The sequence below is a fragment of the Octodon degus genome, unplaced genomic scaffold (assembly GCF_000260255.1).
Source record: "Octodon degus isolate 3935 unplaced genomic scaffold, OctDeg1.0 scaffold00049, whole genome shotgun sequence".
Taxonomy (NCBI): domain Eukaryota; kingdom Metazoa; phylum Chordata; class Mammalia; order Rodentia; family Octodontidae; genus Octodon; species Octodon degus.
The window spans coordinates 10,164,036-10,181,349 of NW_004524625.1; the positions used below are offsets into that span (position 1 = coordinate 10,164,036).

General features: G+C 46.9%; 1 protein-coding gene and 1 pseudogene across 1 annotated transcript in view; one reads left to right on the forward strand and one right to left on the reverse strand.

Moving 5' to 3' along the window:
* Positions 1 to 17,314, reverse strand: part of Dlg2 (discs large MAGUK scaffold protein 2) — a 1,516,571-nt gene that overhangs the window by 351,238 nt on the left and 1,148,019 nt on the right. The gene's annotated exons all lie outside the window — the stretch shown is intronic.
* Positions 8,924 to 17,314, forward strand: part of LOC105742378 — a 13,303-nt pseudogene continuing 4,912 nt past the window's right edge.

The following is a 17,314-nucleotide window of genomic DNA, read 5'->3' on the forward strand; positions in this document are numbered from 1 at the left end:
AACACCGCATGTCTTCCTTTGAAAGGCAACTTTCCTGTTCTTAAAAACAAACCCAAGAGGCAATGTTGAGCTATATCAATATTCATTTTTCATAAACGTTTGCTCTGAAATATTTAAAGCATCTGTTGATTATGTCCACACGTAAGTTACCTTGCTGAAGCTTGCCTCTGTGAAGAAGGCTCACCATGCACTTGTGACTTACAATAGTTTTAGTCATTGCTACCACTTTTCAGGACTGGAGAGTGAAGCTTTGCACTGAGCAGCATCCCCAGCACTTTTTAGGGGAGGTTTATATTTTGTTTTTGGTGCCAAGGCCCAAACCCAGGGCTTCCAGCTTGCTAGGCGAGCATTCTACTTCTGAGCCAAATCCTCACCTCCCTTTCTGTTCTTTGCTTTGAGACAGGCTCTCCCTGGGTCGCTAAGTTGCCCCAGGTGGGCTTGGACTGGGGCTTCTCTCACACGAGCCGCCAGCACTGGTTTCCAGGCCAGCTCCATCTCACCTGGTTCCACAGTCATCACTTTTAATTTCTTTGCTTTCCTCCTGTCTGTCTATCTCCTTCCCTCTCGGCTCCGGCTCTCACTGAACTGACATTGCCTCATATATTCCATTGTTCCATTCCTTCTCCACACTGCGCTTACGTGTTACACGGCACAACCTTCTGCGCCTCTCTCGGCCTCTTGGCTGCACGAGCGCTGCTTATGCTCATGTTGAAAGCCCCCAGTACGTGCCTTTGGCCATGGCCCTCTCTGGTCTCAGGTGCACAGACTTCTTTGATGTGGGAGAGCATCAGGGTCAGTTGTATCCAGTTGCTCTGTCACAGGGGGAGTGACTCAGACCCAGGGAATGAGGCTGCTCCGCAGGGCCCTGGTGACAATGTTGATGTGCAGTGCCCTGCGGTTCTCGTCTCTGTCAAGCCAACTCTGCTTTGGGCCAAGGCATCCTGCATATCCCCCTCCCGGGTTCACTCCTGAGGGTCTCTTTGCCCTCTCTGATCTGCACTGTGCTTCCCAGAATGTCCTTAAATCTTGCCCACCTCTCATGGGCAGGCCAAGCTCGCTGTGCCCCTGCAGTCTGTGCCAGTCACTTGGGCCATAGGTCTCACAGCCCAGCTGTGCTGCATGAGGCTGTGTTCATCCTTAGTGCTTTACTGTGTGTTCTCAAAGATAAAAAGTAATGCAGACTCATGTTAAGTAATTAAAGCAATATAAAAGATAGCAGGGATGACATTGTGAACCCAACCTTCAAGCAACCACTTGTTATAAACGTACAGCTTCTGTACATCTTCTCTACATGCGTATACGTAGCCCATCTTTACTTCAAATGTCTAGTACATGCCTGGTACATGTAAGTGAGGGAATATACAGAGGTACAAAAACACGTATCTATCTCCATACACCCTGCTCACGACAATAGCTCCTACTGCACACGGTGTTCTGTGATTTGCTCTCTTTTCCCATTTAACTTACCTTTTAGCCAGGCACGTGATCCCACTTGGTAAGGAGGGTGAGGCAGGAGGTTTGCAAATTCAAAGTAAGCCCAAGCAATTTAGCAGTAGCTCACCTCAGAGTAAACTAGCAAGGGCTGAGGATGTGGCTCTGTTAGAATGCTTGCCTGGCATGCACAGGCCATTGGCTGCAGCCTTCAGTACTAAGACCATCAAGCCAGTCTTGTATGAATAAACATCACCCGCTGCGCCCATGGTGGCGAACCTGTGGCACGTGTGCCACAGAGGGCTGTTTGTATCACGGAAAGCTTAAGAGGCTTTCCATCACTGCACTGGACTGCGAGCCTCGCGCAGCTTTAGCCGCTGTCTTTGTCCCCTTGCATTGCCAGGGTATGGCAGAAATCGCCTTCCTGCTGCATTGCGTCCGAGGGCGACTCAATCACACGACTCTCTTCCCGTATTCTAAAACAGCTTAAGGTTCACAGAGGCTTGCTCCTCTATAAACACCTTGCTCACTAGGTCACAGCGACAATGGTACTATATAATACGATGACAACCTAGACAGGAAAGCGAGGGGAGCGCTACCGGGCAGGGTACACTGCACGCTGCTCCCAGGCCAGCAGCGTTCCTTAAAGCCCGTGGATTTCCACGCTGAATGTGCCACCTCCAACACACTGCCTTTGGGCCCTGTGAAGCGCGCCGCGCAGTGCAGGCCGTAAGCCCAGGACTCAATGGCTTCGTTAAGTTTTGGGACACTGGGGAAACCAGAGGAAGCAGCAGAATCATTTTGAAACTCTTGGGAGAAGGCAGACTCCGGAAAACTTCGAGGGTGAGTGAGCGCTGCTTTGTGGAAGGACTCCTGCCCGCTCCTCCATCCTCTGGAGCCAGTGCCTGGAACTTCACAAAGCCACCAAGGTGCTGCTCAGACCTTCCCGTCAGTGAGCCCCAAGGGGATAGTTGAGCATCAGAAATTTCCACTTACACAGGCAGGGAGCTCTCTTCAGTCATTGACATCCTTTCTAATTACTAACGAATTCCCTCTTTCCAGCCCTCCCAGTGTAGCCTACAGAAAGCTGCTCCCTAGAGCACACAACTCCCCAGCAAAGCATGAGTTGCCATGGCTGTGTGCGGGAGCTCCAGATGTGAGCAAGGCTGAAAGCCATGATGCTTTCATTAGAGAATGACATCAAGAAATCAGGTGCACTGCCACGGCCCAGCTCTTGGCACAAAGAACATGCTCAGCAAATACTGGGAACAGCGAGGGAAAGAGACCCAGGAGAATGGGGGTCGGGGGCAAGAGGTGCTATCTAGCCAAACCCCAAACCATGACAAGACATTGAAATGAGGAAGTAGATTACTGCACAAAGCCAATACTAGCAACCAAATACTAAGCAAGAAGGTACAGTGCCAAGCTCGTCATTGCTAATGCCCCTGAGAATTTTCCAAAAGTCAACTTGTAAAGTGAGGGCGTTGAGGCATAGAAGCCACAGGCTTCCAGACCAGCCGAGCTAGGCTCCTATCCGTGTGATACATGGTGTCTGTCCTTCCACTGTCTTTTCCCTTTTTCAGTATCAGCCCCTTCCTGCCCCAGGTCCGCAAGTCACGACTGACAGCCTCCAACGCTGCTATGTGCTGCGCAGCTGCCTCTTGCCTTCCGCGAGATGCCTTTTAGCAGCAGCCCCGACCTCTTGCTGGGGCCACCATCCCTGTGGGTCACCCCGCCCTTCCACCAGTATAAACGAGCTCCGGGACATGCTCTGGCTGGTCTCTGGCCGCTTCCTTCAGACCTAATTGGCCAGGGGAGGGGCCAGAGGACCCCTCCCCACTCCCAGCTGCTCTGCCGCTTGGGGCATCCCATGGAGCACAGCAACCTCCCAGAGCCCTCAGTGCCAACCCCTTTTCGTATTTCTGGGAGCAGTGCAGAGAAGGCCGGCTGCAGCCGCTGACAGGCTGCAGGCTCCACCGCGTGGAGTGACAAGCAATGAAGCGAGCAGGGGGCCCGGGAGCTGCCTGACACGGGGCCCTGCCATTCCCTAGCTCCATGGGCTGCCCTGGCAGCTACCAGCATCGAGTAAAATGCGCACGACCAGCCCTTTCTCTCTCTTGCCGGCACTGGGAGTTCCACAGAACCCAGACGCGAAGTTCAGAATTCTTTAAAAAAAAAATCCCTGTCCTCTGTCTTGGCGTTTTTCAGTTCAGCGTTGCATGCAACTTGCTTTGGTGTTTCCTCCTTCGCAAACGCGTACACCTGGCGAAGTGACCAGGTGCGCCGTCACGCCGCCGGGCAGCGCCCCTCCACCCCCCTCGGGCAGTTTTCTTTTCTCCAGCCCCCCTGCACCACGGCCTCACCTCCGCGTCCTCTTCCGCGGCGCGCGCTCCGCCTGCCTCTACCTTCTCGTCCCGCTTCTCCACCTGCAGAAGGGACTCGCCGCGGAGCGAGTTCCCGCCCCCTGCCCGGGTCCCTCTCCTACCCCTCCCTCTGACCAATCTGCCTCCGCTCTCCGCCGCGTCCTCTGTTCTCTTCGCGGGCTGATGTCTCTTGCTCCACTGGGCAGACAGCCTACTACTGACCATGTTTACCACTTAATTTTGGGAAATCCTCTCCCTCGGAAATCTAAACTGACTCGTGAAAGCTTCATACTTAAATTAATAAAATTTAGACCATCCCAATCCCATTGTCAATGCAAAGAAAATGTCAGGTTCATCATCAAAATATAGGCAGATCAGAGGAGCTCGGTGCTGAAAAACTAAAACAGCAAAATGATCTGAACTAGAATTTTGAAGTTCTATTTTAGGCTGTCTTGTTTATATTTAATGCTCACTCAAGGATAAGCCTTAAATTAAAGCTTTTTTATCTAGGCTTCTGGAAAAGCTCCGGAGGATTTATAGAGCCCTGGAGGTGCTTTAAACCATTTTTAAAAATTCATTTGTTCTTGTCTAACGTAGAAGCCTGCTACATGTCAAAGACCGGGTTTAACGCTTCTGAACTTCATCACTGAAGTTAAAGGCTCTCCTCTGACATCTAGAAACTTCTGGCTGTCACTGACTCCTATCAAGTGCTGCAAGCCATAGGAACAGGCGAATATCCTGTAAGGAATGGGAATGCAGACGGCGCTTGTGTGCGTGGGTGTGTGCCGTCAACACGCACGGACAGCGGGCCGCGCATTTCAAATTGTGAACAATGCAAGACAATACAGTATTTCAGTTTGTCCCCGTAAGTCCTGCTGGATGGCAGGATCTAGGGATAGACATACTTTCCAGAATGCTCATACATCTGGCTTTAGTTTCTGCCACCGTGCAGCAATAGAAATTTGTGTTTTAGTTCCATTATTTATTTATTTACTCATTTATTTATTTAAGTTACCTCATTTATGAACAAGCAAAAGAAAGAAATCCTTTTTATGTCGGAGCATCTCTGACAATTCTGCGACTCCGTCTTGTACTTAAAATATATATTGCAAAGAGCTATATACCTGTTACGCTTTCTCTCATTATAAAAATTATTTCTCTGTCACAAGCTCTAGAAGCGCGGATTTGGATTTATATTTCAGGTTCTGTTCCGTGTCCCAAAGGTGCACAGACACCTCTGCTCCCCCCCCCCCAGCCTCTGTTCTTGAGGAACTAACTCATGGCCAAGAAGATCTTCTATCAGGATTGCATCGCAATGGCCTTATTGTAGAAAGTTTAAAAATTCTATGCAATGCACTCGATCAATATGTAATATCAAGTGCTGATAGTTGATATGGCCGTCCAGAGAACTTGCTTATCTTTATTTTTAAATTTTGCTTTAATCCATGAACCTAAGAGAAACAAAAGAAAATGGATTCTTTCCCCCCCACAAGTTCAGGTTTGGAATTCCAGCTCTCTGTAGTCATGAAGGGATGCCACAGTACCTCTTTCGCAAGTTTCTCAGGGCTGACACTTTGAGGATGGCAGTGGGTGATGGGAACGGAAACCCGGCCAATGAGCAGCAGCTTTTGCTTTTGCTGTCACACGCTGAAAAGTATTTCTGCTGTGCTTAAACATCCTTTTCAAGTGAGCAAATCACTGAGGCTTGCTGTTTTGGCCTGAACTTTCTGAAGCATCCTTCCCGCTACTTTCTAGGGCTGTAACTCTTATGTTCTAGGGTCAGACTGCTGGGGATTTACATGGACGTATCAATCCAGAGTAGGTAAGACCTCATGAAATTGACAATATTTGTCTTGAGCTAGAAAAATGCATCTTTGGTTGGTTTGATTTAGTCCCACTATTGATTACTACAAACAGATTTTAATTTTGTACTTTTAAATACAAATGTCATACAAATTCTAAAAATTACTTTTTGGGGTATCTGCTGGCACAACTATGTTTAATGTGTAACATTCATTACATTTGCTTTTTCTATTAAGGAAGCAGTCATAATGTAAATCTTCCTGGTACTTCTTTTCAGAGAAGTTTTTGAGGATTGGAATGTGAATTTAATGTGACCCTTTTATCCTGGGAAATGAGGCATCAAGGTCCATGTTTAGGGTTGGTGATTAAGGACAAGAACAAATCTTCGACTATTTTAAGAGAACAACATTAACATTGTCAGCTAATGAGCCGAAACTTGTTTGATGGCATATTACAGAGCAAAGATGAGAAGAAATTAGTGTGACAGAGCCAGGCCCCCAACCCCACTGTTTATGGGGCAGAGCCCGGCTCGGGAGGCCGTGGGGCAGGAAAGCAATATGCTGGGGCACAGCCTTCTTCTTCTTCTTCTTTTTTTTTTTCCACTGAGCTATCTCCCTAGCCACAGGGTTCTAAACCAGCTTCTAGCTAGAAGAACCTGTTATTAGCACCGCTCCTGGTAGTTCTCTGACGTCCATCTGTGCTGTGTCCAGGGTGGGGAACACGCTCTTCTCAGTGGCCGCCCACCGCCATGCTTGCTTGGGAACCCAGTTCAAATCCTGCCCTGCCTTTGATTATCCCTAGTTACAGGACAATCTCCCGGACGGGTAGGGTTGCAAGCAGATACTTACTCCTGGAGTTAGAGGGTCACACTTGGTGTACACACTAAAAATAGAAAACTAAGAACTCCAGAGACCTGGGATTGCGCTGCTGTCCACGGCACACGCTGAAGAGAATTCGGGTCTGAACTCCAGGATCCACAAAAGGCTACGAAGGCCCTCGTGCTGCCTTGGTCTGGGCATGAACCAGAAGCACCCATGAGCCGCGCGGGAGCTGCGGACGTGGGTGGAGGTGAGGAATGAGAGGGAGTTCGGCAGCCCCAGGGCCTCTCCCCAAGGCCCCAGCAAGCCCAGCCTCCACCCTCTTGAGTGAGCAATGGGAGCTGGGCTGCAGGGACACTGTAGCCAAGTCTCCTCCTGCCTACCACTCCGCTTTAGCCTGCTCAGTTTCTGTCCAGCCCTGATCCGGAAGGCCCCGTCCTAGGCTATGCCCTGGTCCTTCTACAGCAGCCTGGCCCTAACCAGTGCGGATCCCAGAGGTGTCTCCTCCGTGTTCCAGGACTCTGTCTGTCGGCCTACAGCTGGTATGGTCACAAGGGGGCTGCCTGTGGTCACCTGGAGCCACAGACCTTATTTAAGGAACTGCTGCCACAGGACTTCAGCTACAGACCGTACTCGTAATCGTGTGCAGACCCTGTATTGTCTCGTTACTGTGAGAACCTGAAAGAGTAAATAAAATCTGAAAGTCACAATAGATGCCGTGAAAGGGAAAGAAACTGTTTGATGGGAAGGAAGAACTGGGATGAGGAAAAGGATAAAAGAAAAAAGGGAAAAGATATATTTATGTCTATAGGTTGGATGGCTTGGATAACTGCCCTGCTGATTTCTGCAGGTCTAGTGAAGGGAGAAGTCAATGTTTTAATTTTTCTCCTTTTTAATTTCTTATAACTTTTTCATCCAATTTTTAATGCTTATATCTGGCAATCTAAACAACTAATTGGAAGACAACATTATGCAATATAACAACCATTGCTGAATTCCCATTATTTTGTTTAGTGAACTTCAGTATCATTTCTTTTAAAAAATATTTATTTATTGATGGATTGATTGATTTGGTACAGGGTCTTGCTTAGTAGCTTGGACTCATAGTGATCCTCCTGTCTCAGCCTTCCCAGTGCTGGCATCATAGGCGTGCGCCACCACACCCAGTTTTGGTGGCTCACATGGCCTGTCCAGGGCTCTGTGGATGGCATGACATGCCGTGTGGGGGATTGAACCCGGGTCCTAGTGCTTGCCAGGCAGGCATTTAGAATGCTGACCTATGTCCCCAGAACTTTTGTATTATTTACTTTTCTTTTTTAAAAATGTATTTTAGGACAGGGTCGACAGGGTCTCAGTACACAGATCAGACTGGTAATGATCTTCCTCTTTTCAGCCTTCCAAGTGCCACCATGCCCAGCCCCAGTTGCTGTCTCAGCGCAGCCCGGGGGCAGGACTGGCATGGCATGCTGGGGATCAAACCCCAGTTGCTGCGCCTGCCCAAGCAGGTGCTTTAGTCCGCTAAGCTATCTGGCTGACCCCCTCCTATATTATTTCTAATGGTATTTTCTTTTTATTGTTTTTTATTCTCTTTTTTTCTTTTTTGGCGGAACCGTGGATTGAACTCAGGCCCTTGCGCTTGCCACGGAAGCGCTTATTCCACTGAGCCATCTCCCTGGCCCCTTTTATTCTCTTTTAGAAAAGTAAAATAGCAAAAATGGTGCAAAGAATTTTTGGACCTATCTTCTATCAAACTGTCTCAGCAGAGAATTTGTATTATCGATAAGGGTTTCACTAGTAAGAATGTGTAGGGTTTGGCCAGCATTTTGTTTTCTTAGGATTACATCCTAGTTTAATTCTTCTCTCTGAATGTCATTGTTTTCACTGAAAAATGGGAAAAGGAAATATTTCCTAGTGGTGCTGTGGGAGGGTCATACGAGTTGCTCCTTGGAGTGTAAGGTAATGTTATTATCATGAGAGTCTAAGTTTTAATTCCATTCCAGAAGAGTGATTATGAGGGTTAAACCCATAATCATGGAAACTGCAGCCTACAGGTCCTCTATCACAAACATACGATTATCTTTACAGATTTTAATAAGAACAATTCTTTCCCTGAAAGGATGTTCAGGGTTTGCTTTTGTTGCCCTCTAGTGGTTACTGTGTAGAAAATGTAACTGCGTTGGAAAGCATTTTATGGGATATCAAGCACAAGCTTGCTCATAAATAGTCTCCTCATGTTGTCAGCACATGCACACTTCTGCCACTTGGTAACTCTTGCCTGGCCACCCTGTGGGGACGCGCCTGACACTGCAGTGAGCACAAGTTTCACTTTTCCCGTGAATATCTTCCCACGTGCTGTCCGAGAGGCGCTTACTTAGAATCTACTGACGTATGAAGTAACGTCTCACTGTATTTTTCTTTGCGTACTCCGAGGATATCTATTCCATGTCATGTGACCGAAGGCGACACTGTCCTAGCTTGCAGTCTAATAAGGGGAGCAGAGTACCAAACATGTCTTCACAAATCAGCGTGGAAAGTGTGCTAGGAAGAGCCATGGCGAGTGAGGGCACCCGGAGAGCTGCGGAACCTGGAAGGGTCCGGTGAGAAGGCCCTCGAGGCTCTAACAGACTAGGGCCTGAAGGGTGGACAGAACACAGAGCTACTCGGAGAGGGAGGCGGCGAGAGGGGATTTGAAGGTGACACAAGGTTATATATGGATAGGTGAAGAAGAAAAGCAGGAGTTTTAGAGAGGAGGTGGGACAGGCATGAAGACAGTTGTATCAGGAGTTAGGCTTGGTTCCGATGGCTAACTTATAACTAATGGAGTCTGAAAGACACATGACATATGACTTCTACTTTAATTTCTGTTCTTTAAACTTTTATTATTTAAAGGGAACTCTTTAGCATCTTCCTAGCCTGTTTAGTCATAACCAACATACTGCACCGCTTAATCTTAAATCCATTGTTTGAAAAGCTTAGGGCGTCATTTTTACCACACAGGTGCCCTCAAACGCTTACGCTTCCTACAATGGTACAGCGGGAAGGGGCCATGAATTTCCATTCTTCCACTCTGCAGAAAAGTGAGCCAGTCTGCAAGTTGCTGGGATTTGTGCTAAGTTGGTTAGTGGCTGCATTTGGAACTCAGCTGATTTTTTCTTATCATAACCTAGTCTCGAGTTGCTCAGGCTGGGGTTCAGAGGTCTGAGTAGTCTCTTGTGTCTTTTGTCTTGTTGCCAGAACAGCTCCTAATTGTCCCCTGCTTTCGCCCTGGACCTGGGTTCATGCTCTTCCTCTGCAGCCTGATGAACTCTTAGCTCACCTGAGACTTCCAGCGAGGACCTAGCGGTGCGTGGCTGCCACTTGACCCTGGTGAGCGTGAGGGCGCTGCGGATTGCCCAGGGGATTCTGCTCCTCTACGCAAATCCCTGCCTGCATATTCTCTTGCAGTGCAGTTCTGTGTGGATATGCTCATTTCCACTCACAGATTACAAGCACTGGGGGACATGGCCCACGTTAGTCACCACATTCAGTCACTTGGAAGCCTCTCCAGAAAAGGGTGGGTGGATAAACGAGCGAATACATGAACAGAGTAGAACATCTTATTTCCTAAGATAAGTTTGTAATAAATGAGATAAGGGACTGAAAGCTACGTTTTCTTAGTATTTGTTGTCATAACTGTTTTCAGGGAAAATGGTGAGCCGCAAGCTGAACACAGCCTCCTCGAAGCAAAGCAGCAGCGCGAGAAGCTGCACCCCTCCTGAGGAATTGCTGTGAATCGGGGATCATAAGAAATCAGAGAAGTCCGGAGAAGGCGAAGGAGAAAAATCTGGGCAGCCTAAGAGAGGACGCGACTGGAAACCAGAGAGCTCTGAGTCTCGTTTCCTAAACGGTCGCGCGTGTCCCGCAAGCGCAGGGCATGCCTTCGCGGCTGAGGAGCCGTCTGGCACACACACACACACACACACACACACACACACACACACACACACACACACGCGCGCGCGCGCGCGCTGAGCGGCGCACCACTGCGTCCGTGCTACACACAGCGAGAGCGCGCCCTTCTGGAATGTCCTCAATTCCGGAGCGGACAGCTCGCGACTGCCTGGGTCTGGTGACCAAGCCTGCCATCGTAGACAAAGACAATTCGTGCTCAAAGTGGAGGCAGACCAAAGGCATAAGACAACACAAGACAAACGCGTAGCTTCCGGCTTTCTCAATTCTAACACCAATTCAGAAGTGGAGTAATAAAAATGCAAGAAAATAGCCACAGTTCGGCTGTTCATGTTGCACAAAAGGTCTAAGAGATACAGTCACACAATGGTCATTTGTTTCACTGAAGTTTCTCCCTGGGGAAGTTTTTATTCTTTTTTTTATTTTTTTGGTGTTTAGGACAGGGTGAACAGGGTTTCGGACTCGCAGTGGGCCGCCTGTTTTTAGGCGGCTAAGTGCTGGGATTACAAGCGCGCGCCGCCATGCCCAGTGCCAGTGCGTCCCGGCAGCAGGAGCGGGCCGGCTCGGCAGGCCCGGGGATCGAACCCCCAGCCCCTGCGTCTGCCTAAGCAGGTGCTCTAATTCGCTGAGCTCTTTGGCCGGCTCTCCCTGGCGGAGATTTTCAACACAGAGAAATAAGCAGAAATGAAATTATACGAAAGATGCACTAGCTGCCTTGAACTAACCTCCCTCCTTTTCTCCTTCAAACAGAAGAAACCGGTGAGTCCAGGGTTCAGGGGGGCGCGACATTTTTCATTTGGAACTTTCTGAAGCAACTGCGGCTCTGAGAACTCCTGGCTCTCAGAAAGTGACATTCTCACGATTGAAATTAAAAAGTGACGAAGTCTACTTTCATTTAACATTAACTTATATTTGAGGCCTTTTCCATTTGATAGCCCTCAGTTTTAATACTGTAATTCAGTACAATCAAAAGTATAAAAAAAATCCAAAAAACAAAAACAAAACGCTAGCGTGTGGTCTGTGCCCGGCCCTTTACTGCCATCTTGTGGACTGTGAGGAAATAGCCCAGTGGCTCCACGCGCTTGTTTGCCTTAAATCACTCCTGCAGTTGATAAAAAGAGACGGAAGAACTGCATGAGAAAGAACAGCTAAACATGCACGTCTGCACCATCTCATCATTGCGTGTTTGCTACTTAGCACCTCTGAGACTCGGCTTCTTATGAAAAGATGCTAAAGGTGCAGTCTCTATTTTTCTTTTTTCCCGGAACCGGGGATTGAACTCAGGCCCTTGCGCTTGCCAGGGATGCGCTTATTTCACTGAGCCATTTCTCTGGCCCCTGCATTTTTTATTTCAAGTCTGTTTTGAGAATAAAAACACAAAATTACTCTGCAAATCGGAAAATACTAATCAGAAGCAATGGATTATGTTTGCTACCCTGCAACCCTACTATGCGCATGTATCGGCACTTAGTGTGCAGCAAGGAAGCGTAGCTAGACAGCTGCCCAGACTGGATAGCTGTTTCAGAGTGTGTGTGTGGTTTTTTTTTAAATTATTTAAATTATTTTAGGACTCTTAGGATAAGAGAGAAGATGCCCCCAGGGAAGAGAACCCTTGGAGCCGGTTCCTCAGGAAGAAGAGGACCGCGTGGAGCCAGGCACGGAGGAAGGGGCGCTGCCTTTCTTGGGGGCTCCCTGACCGGCTCGAGGGAGTCCCACCACCTAAAGCTCGGCCCGGACGCAGAGGACGAAAGCCTTGGTCCCGAGGCGGGCTCAGCGCTGGATCTGGCCGCGACCTGCTCTTCAGTCTCCCTCTTGTATGTTCTGTCCGTCTGGCTTTCTGCTTCCTCTGAAGAAGCCCTACAGTGGAAACCTGAGGTGACACGCTGGAGCTCAGGCGGAGCAGACAACGTTCAGGAAAGTCACCCGAGCGTTCTGCAGAAAAATTCAGAACGAAATGCTCCGCTTCTCCTTTCCCGAGGCAGGGCGCTGTCACGGCCCGCCGTCCGCCCCTGACTCGCGCTCAGCACCGCCTGGTGCCTGGCACCGCGCGGGCACCCGGACGAGATGCCCGGCGCGCGGGAGACCGAGCGCTCGGGACGTGTGGGGGCCCTTCCACGCCTTTTCACTGCAGTTTTCTTTTACGTTTCTCGTTTTTTGTTTTTTCTTTTTCCTTTGGCAGAACTGGGGATTGAACTCAGGTCCTTGCGCTTGCCAAGCAAGTGCTTATTGTACTGAGCTATCTCCCTTTCCTCTGAATTCGGAGAGTTCTAACTTGTGCTCGCCAGCTGATAGCCTCAGAACCTCTGCGCGGTGAATTTTCACTGAACTGAGCCTCATTTTTATTTCTCCCCTTTCAATTTGATTTTAATAATTAATTAAACTATTCTGTACACAATCATCAGATTCTAGCTTCAAGCAAAATTCTTCATCCTCTCTCTCTGATAGGGTTTTATAATTTAATGAAAACATCCCTCCTCAAAAAAAGTAAGACTGGAAATCCCATTTAATCCAGCTGTCCTCCTTGTGAAGTTTTGGGAATTTTGGGGAATTTTGCCAGAAGAACTGAAAACATCATATCATAGTGATATACGTGTACCTATGTTTATAGCAGCACAATTTGTGATAGCCAAATCTTGGAAATAACCAAGATGCCTGTCACCTGAGGAACGGACGAAAAAGACATGGTGTTTTCATACAATGGAGTATTACTCAGCTATAAAGAAAAATAAATTCGAAGCTTTCATAGGTAAGTAGATGCAACTTAAAGATATACTCATAAGTGAAGTAAACCAGACCCACATGTGCACATATTGCATTGTCGCCCTAGTGTAAGAACTCAAAAGAAGAAATAAAAATTGAAAGGTATAACACAGTTAAAGGGAAAGAGAGAACTTAAGGATTAAACAGAGAGAAAGGAGAAAAGTTAGGAACTATGGCAGAGGCAAAACCATACATTTATATAAACAAGATGGTTGAGGCAAAGGTCCTAGGACTTTCCATCAGGTTATTGAAGATAGCAGTTAATGGGTAGAATTCTCACCCTGACTAACTCTATGTGCTGATATCTATGAACGAAGCAACTACATTGCAGACAGCAATGTATAATACTAAAACCATGCTTGAAATGCCTGTCATTTTGGTCTTCTAAGTGTATACAGCTTCTAATGTCATATCAATCATTGCTGTACTCTCTTTACAGTAAATGTTTGTTTAAAAAAGCTAATAAAAGAAAACGAGAGACAAGAAAAAAAGTCATAGGATTGTCCTGCTACAGTGTCGTATATGGTTTGATTTCTAAATTTCTGTGTAAAAATGTGTAATTGTTTTTCCATATTCTATAGAGATTTAAATTTTAGAATATCCATGGTTGTTGGAAAATAGCAGTTTCATTTTATGTCTAAGGGGTTTGATGTTCAGACAGATAGTGGCGGTAAGCTCAACTGCTTCTGTTACACAGTAATAATTTTATTAAGCTTCTCTTTTGGATGTTTAAAAACTAAAGTTTGCAGACCAGAAATTAGAGAGATAGATGGGACAAAAGGATAGCCAATATTTTGGCCTTAAGCCGTCAAGGTTAGTGAGGACTCAGGACATAAGAAAACCTCTGCTGTGACATCCTGTAACCCAGTGGTGTCCAAAATTTTCTGATCAAGGAAATTATGGGGCCACAGAGGAAAGTAATCGACAATATATAGGGTGCCTAAGGAGAGTTGCTTAGAGAGAAAAAATTCTCTCAGGCTTTCACAGAGAGCAAATTGGTCAAGAAATGGCATAATTCATCCACATGGCTGACACTGACAAAGGATCTACAAGGTTTTATACATTGTTCCAGGGTAAATCTTGAGGGGATTTGACTGACCTTGTCAGATACAAAAGTTACATTTTTAGTTATACAGGTCTTACTTTAACTTCTGCAGAAAAGTGTAACCACGAGGTATAAAAAGTAAAGCTATTTAATTTGCTGAGCTGTAAAAGACTGAAGTCAACAACTTCTGATATTGCCAGTTCTGGGCATAACCCACTACTATTATGGACTATTGGACTATATTGTGTTGTTTTGCTGAATTCAAGTACTTCTAATCTTTGGACCGGCTTTAAGCATGAAAAGGTCCTTTAAAGACTTCTCCAAATACAGCTTCTCTAACTGCAATGGAACACCCACCTCTGACAAAACAAAAGGAAAAGGGGGATATGTTGGGAGCCACGAAGCTAGGAAGTTGATCAAATGTGTGTAGGTGGGACTAGGCCTCAGTGCCGAGAGCAAACAAGCTACCTCAGTCCTGAGATGGACATGCTGTCTAGTTAAGGTCAGCAATTGGCTGCTAGGTAACCTAGTGTCATGTGTTACTAGCTTTACGAAAGTATAAAAAAAGGACCATTCTGTTGTAATATATGTATATTATATGTATATAAATATATAATATATTATATATGTATACACAAGATATGCTAGATATGCAGCTACTTTCTCTTAGTTCATTGAAAAGAAAGGTTTATACTAATATTGTTTAGACAAAGATATCATGTCTGCATCTTTTTTTTGCATCTTGTCCCCGAATAATTACTAGGAAGACAACAATATGCAATGTATTAATTATTGTAACTGTCCTACTAACCTATTTTGAAACTGTCTCATTGCTATTTTCTTTTTCTCATTAAAATGAATGAAAAATTAAAACAAAATAAAAACATTCACCAGGCATATATGCTGTGCCAGTTATTTTGGTTTAAAGAATTCTCAGCTCCTGGTTACTTTGATTTGCCTTCAGATTTTCTAATTTCCGTGCATGAGCCTCCCCTGATGAGAATTTCCATGGAAACAAAGCAGATAGGGTTTGTGCAGATGAGCAGGTTTATCCCTTGGCGACGCAGCAGCATCTGCACAGGCTCTTCCGGCTCGTGTACCGGGCTTGCCTTATTTACCACTCTGCCCCCCTCAGCCCAACTTTCCATTTGAATAACTTGACAATGAGGCCTGGCAAATAAAGTCCTGCTCTTCTGCCTGTCTCTATGCATGAAGACACGCTGAGAAATATAATTTGGAAAATTCTGAAAGAGCTTTGTGAGCCAGGGCTCACTTTTCCTCTTTCTAACTCAACAATGGAACTTCCAACATGGTCGACTGGAAAAGCAGTTGCGTCAGAGTTACTCAGAGAAGATGCGCTGTAAGCAAAGGCATGCTGAAGGGAGGCAGGGACTTACACTGAGGAACAGAAAAGTAATCTGAGAGAGGACTCCTGCAGATGAAGTCCTAATTGGGATGGCTGCAAGGGGCGTGCAACACTGCCAAGCCTGGTCCGCACCACCCTGACCCGTGGTCCTCCAGGAAGCAGCCATCATGAGAGTGTCCCAGACAGCCTCACCCACGACAAGTGCCCTGGAGTCCTGGTGACTCTGCATATGCCGGCCAGGTCTCCTCCCGCCCTCCTCCAAACACTGAGAATCTGCATCTCTGCAGAACCTGCACGGTGCTCACACCCCTCCTGCCCCTAAACTCTGGGCAGAGAGGAGAAACAAGTGAAGAGAGCACCTGTTCACTGAGCCCACCAGGCATGCACCCACGAGGGCGCCAGCCGGGTCCACCAGAGAGCCTGGGTGTAGAGCCTCTAAGTCAGGCACAAGCGTGGCATCACGTTCTGTCTGCCCCGGATGGAGTCAGTTTTTGAGACTGGTTCAGCTTAGGACTTCAGAGCAAGCGAAAAGAGGAGAAACTGGTGATGATGCCTGCAATCAGACTGCCGCTAAGACAGAAGGGGGCTGTTTGTGCTTGTTTGCTTTAACTTTTATTTTTCCAAATTTCTAAATTTGAGGTTTTTTTGAGATGAAGTCTCACCATGTATGCAGTCCAGCCTTGCGCTCACTCATGGCGTCCACGCTGGCCTTCAGCTTGCAGTGATCCCCTTGCCCCAGCCACCTGAGTGCTGTGATTTCAGGTGTGCACCATGGTGCCTGGCGAAGAAGGTACTGGGGTTCATGTGTAGTTGTCCCCCAAGGCCTCATGCAGTCCTGGCATGGGGACTTCTAGAGCTTGAGATTAACTCATGAGTCACTGGGATTATGGGTCTTAGTACTGCTGAGATTATGGGTTTGAGTGCTGTACCCAGCTTGGGGCAGGTAGCCTGAATGCCCTCTCTGTAGCCATTGTTGCTGTTACTTGTCCATTTTGCTCTCTGCTCTTTGCCACCAGCATGAATGGTTGCTCTCTGCCACATGCCACTCTGCCTTGGAGCCAGCTGGGTATGGACTAAAACCTCCATCGACTGTGAGCTAAATAAACCCTTCCTTCATTTTGGCTGTGAGCTAAATAAACCTTTCCTTCCTTCATCTTGGGTGTTGGGTATTTGTCCCAGCAACGAGAGAAGAGTAAGTGAGACACCGCTGTTCCTCCCCTTTCGGCTCTTGCTGTTTTCCACCACCATGAATGGCTGCCCTCTGCCATGTGCCACTGCCTTGGAGCCAGCTGAATACGGTCTGAAATCTCCAGAAACTGTGAGCTAAATAAATCTTTCTTTCCTTAATTTTAGACTTCGGACATTTTGTCCCACCAATGAGAGAAAAGTAAGTAAGACAAGATCTGTATAGAATCTGACCCCTATCTGATTTTTTAAAACTAAAAATTATATTTCTCATATCTACCTCTTCTCCCACTCCTCCATTTCTTCCCTTCTTTTCTGCATGGCAGGCTAACTAATAACAATATAATATAGTCTAGGCTGTTCTGATGAAAGTTAAGCATGTAAATACAGGGTTTAATGGTGTTAGCAGCTCTCAGACTTGTTGACACTGCTGTAAGTAGCAATAATTCCCTCCTCATAACACAGTGATGACCCAAACCATTTCAGTAGTTTAAGCAGTGAGCTGTGTTACTGGACAAATGAAGCTGTGAACAACTCCCTGGCAGGACAAATCCAGCTAAAAAGATCTTCATATCAACAACAGCCTGTCCTCAGT